This window comes from Mustela nigripes, chromosome 13 (genome assembly GCF_022355385.1).
Source record: "Mustela nigripes isolate SB6536 chromosome 13, MUSNIG.SB6536, whole genome shotgun sequence".
Taxonomy (NCBI): domain Eukaryota; kingdom Metazoa; phylum Chordata; class Mammalia; order Carnivora; family Mustelidae; genus Mustela; species Mustela nigripes.
Genome location: NC_081569.1, coordinates 65,343,277 through 65,347,576, shown reverse-complemented (window position 1 = coordinate 65,347,576; position 4,300 = coordinate 65,343,277).

The window sequence follows — 4,300 nt, the reverse complement described above, 5'->3', positions numbered from 1 at the left end:
GCATTCCTCAGGCAGTCTTTCAGAACTAGAATCGTCTTCACCATCAAGCCTTTTCTCAAAAAGCAAAGCTCTTTTTATACCACCTCTCTTCTTTCGTCCAGGGAGAACTCTAATTCCTTCCAGTAACCATTGCTTTTTAATTCACATGCTACAACTTCCTTATTAACTATCTCTGTTTATATGCTCTTCCTTCCTACTGTTCCTTACTTGTTGCTGAGTATAAATCTCATGTTAATCGAGTTTCATTTTTTTCTCCTAAATGTAGGATGATGTTTCACTCCTCACAACAGTAGCTTTCTAATTCTATTTGACAGTAGTTTTTATTTTTCCCTTATAGATAAAATTGTACTTAATAGAAAATATACAAATAAACACATAGAAAAGTTTGTAAATACATGGATTGAGACTCATTATACAATGTACAGTTAACAAGAGTTATCTCCAAAATATAAGGACTTTCACATCTTTGAAAGTCAAAGGTAGAAAAAGATGTAACAGGGAATTCTAAGCAAATGACAGCTGATGATTTTAATGTACTATATGCATAAGGAGACACACTCAGGAGTGTTCAAAGCAGGAATATCCAGAATAGGCCAATCTGCAAGGGAAAGGACAAACAAATCAAAATATGTTCATAACAAACACTCTACATTAGAGTCAAATAATTAATACATCAATATGGACAAATCACAAGAATATATTGTTTGGCAAAAGATAAACATCACTAAAAGTAAATATGTAAAATTATTTTTTAGGTAAAATGATAACTATTGATTAAGAATATAAAGATATTGATTACACTGGGGGAAAAGGTAAGGAGATAATTAATTCCAAACAATCAAATTTGTAGTCCCCTAAGGATGGGGTATGTGAAGGGAAATTGATGTGATCACTGAGGGAACCCCAAAAGCTCAAAGTATTGGTCATATTCCATTTCTACAGCTGAGTAGGAAAATATATGGATCTTCATTTTAGTATTACTCTTTATGATTCAATATATTATAAATATAATTTTTCATATATTTAATAATTAATAAAACAAAAATCAAACCAATAACATCATAATGAAATGTGAAAATATTAAGTTGTACTTAAACTTAGCTTAATGGCTAGACTACAATTTCATATATGAACAGCTTCTTCTCAAGAAAATAATAGACTGTGGCAACTTTTTTGTAAAATGTAAAATCTGTAATCTCAGAGTTTCTGAAAATTATCATATGGCTTTCTGGCCTCATGTTCTATTAATTACATAATAATTAAATATTAATAACAGATTCATAAATGGTTAAACACACTTAATGGTATAATTTGCTTAGGGAGTCTTAGTATAATATATACAAACAACGTATTTTGAGAGGCATGTTATCTTTGGTGTGTTGTGTATGTGTTTGCATGTTTGTGTGAATCCAATTTCTCTTTGAGACTCACACAGAAATCTAGAAATCCAGGAATCAACCATGGCTTTCTTGTCTCCAATTGTTTTTCACTCTGCTTCCTACATAACATTTAAATTCATTCTCTCCTCTGCATTCTCACTGTCTCTACCTTGGCTCAGACCCTCATCCTCTTCTGTTTTTATTATCTTAATAGCTTTATAATTGTCCTCTCTGCCCCATCTTTCTCTGCCACTTCCACCTCCACAGGATCTATAGGCAGACTGATATTTCTATAACACAAATATTGCCCTAAATTCCTCATTTCCCCAGAGTAGAACCTAAACTCCCTGGAATGACATGAAAGTCTTTTAAAAAAAATCCATGTGCAGCCTATTTTTCTAGTTTTATATAAATCGTATATATACCTTTTCTACTCTTATTTATATACCTTCAGCTTCCCCAAGCTACTTCTGCTTTCTCTGATGTATGTAATTTTCCCTCTTGGCAATTAATTGCTATTTGTGCACTCTTAATTAACTCTGTCTACTCTCTAAAGCTTGTTTTCATCATTACCTCCTTTTTCCTCATTCCTTCTGACCTTATCCCAACCCCTGGCACATTCAGATATTTTTTCTTCTGTACTTCATTGATATGTAGGACATATTTCTGTGACCGAATTTCTTATCATATAGTGCACAAACTCCCGTGTTTTCCTCATCTTCTAAGCTTTGTGCACCTTGAGAAAGGAGGCTGAAAGTTATTTCTCTTTCTATTCCTGGGCTTAAAACTTTATCTGGAAAAGAGTTTTGTTGAGTAAATAAGAGCATCAAGGAAGAAACCATTAAAGAGCACAAATATAGATGCACAAGTTGGGCTAAAGATGGGAAGAAGGAGAAAGATCTTGAGTTTCAAGCTGTTCCTAGCTTGAATGTGAGAAAATTAACCAAAGAACATAGTAAAAGGTTTCATTCATTCAGAGTGAATATGCCTTACCATGTACCATTAGACTTAACTGAATAAAACATTGAGAAAAAAAAATCATTAAACCACAAGAGTGAGTCATATAATTGATGCTTAGAGAAAGAAATAAAAAAAAAAGGGAAAAGATTTCATTTTTGATGTCCTCAACCCATGTCCAGAAAATGCCAAGCAAATATTTTGGGAAGCAGAAAACCAGTGCACATAGGAGCAGAAGCTTCTTTCTGGGCAAATGCGATCTATGTGATGAAATGTTTGATCAAAATGTTTATTTGAAATGTTGGTGTTCTACTAGACTCAGGAAAGGTTTCTATTCCAAACATTTGCTTTTTGTCATTGTGAAAGAGAGTTCAGTGAATCCAATTAACTGAACAGAAAAGACTACCCAAGGCCAGATGCACTCCTTTATTCCTTCCCAGAGGGCACTATGTTATTCAAACTTACTTGGGCATTCCAGCCTTTGTCCGGACTTCTCAGAAATCAGCTAGACTGGCTGTCCTTTTCTGGGAGGAAAAAATAAAGGGACCAGCTATGCCCTGCGTGGGTTCTGAGAAGTTTAGCAGCAAACTGTAGCTTACTCTCTCTCTGTAGCGCTACTAGTTGTGGTTTTACTGAGCCCTGCCCCCCTCCCCTCCACCAATGGCAGGCACTGTGCAAAACACTTTATATGTATTTATTGTCTTCTTTGACTGTCACAAGATACTGTCAAGAACATTTTTGCCCCCATTCGACAGAAGGAAAAACAGTCTCAAATAACTTGCTTTAGGTCACATAATACAGCCAGTTAAGCATCTGAGCTAAGAATTGAACATAAGCTTTCAAAGTTAGTTGCAAGATTTAACAAAAAAACACATTTAAGACACCCAAATATTGTATGGGACATGCTTACAGGAAAAAGTTAGCCGTTGTTGATCTTAAATTCTAATTCAGTTGGATGTCCTGTATTTTTGGTGACCTTACTTTGAGTGAAACTAGCCCCCATAACAAGTGGCCACCCAGTAGACTGCTTTGGCAGTTGATGCCGAGGATGTCTCTAGGTGAGCAAAATGACAAAGCATAGACAATAAATATGCGGAGCGAGACTTTATTTTTTTTTTTTTAAGCTCCAGATTTGACAGAGTTGCAAGATTTCCATGTGCTAGATGCAATCACTTTCACAGATCTCAGCTCCCTTTGAGGCTGGGATTAGGACCTTGGATTGAGGAAACTAAAACACAAAATCACATCTCACTACAGAGGTAGATTTCTGGAAATTCAATGAAGCTTCAGGCTCAAGGCTTCTCAACTTGCATGGGCCTGTAATCCTAATTTTATATGCCTTTTCTTATAGTGGGCTCTTAAATTATATAAACTTCAGTCCCCAAAACCTCGGTCTGTCCCACACAAACAGTTTATGTCAGAACCAGAATTCAAAGCCAAAATTTTCCCCTCCCCAAGTTTTTTGGTTTTTAAATGCTGGCTTGAATTGCTTAGAATTGGTCCTTACATCTAAAAAGTGCTCAACGCATGTTTGGTAAATAGGTGAATGAACAAATGAATGAATGGATAGCAGATTTGAGAAAATCAATTAGAATGCTCTTAAACCCGGTATTGAGAACTCAATTATTCACGTTGTTATACAAGTCCTGACCACTTGACCTTCTTCTTCATATTGTTTCACGTTTTCTCTCTGGAAAGAGTACATTTATTTAACAGTATAATATCTGTTACCAGTGACAGGAATCCCCTTTATTCCTCAGGCCTACAGGAATTGGAAGGTGGTCACAGAGTTTGTCTTTGTAAGGCCATTCTTTCCACTATCTAAACTGGAGGAGCTCTGCATGGCTTTATTGTCATTGTATTCATTCCTATTGTGTTACAAGGCGGTTGTCCCAACTATTTTTACCTTATTATACTCTTTAGAAGGCTGCTTATCTTTTGCCTGGTTACTCTTAACTAATTGA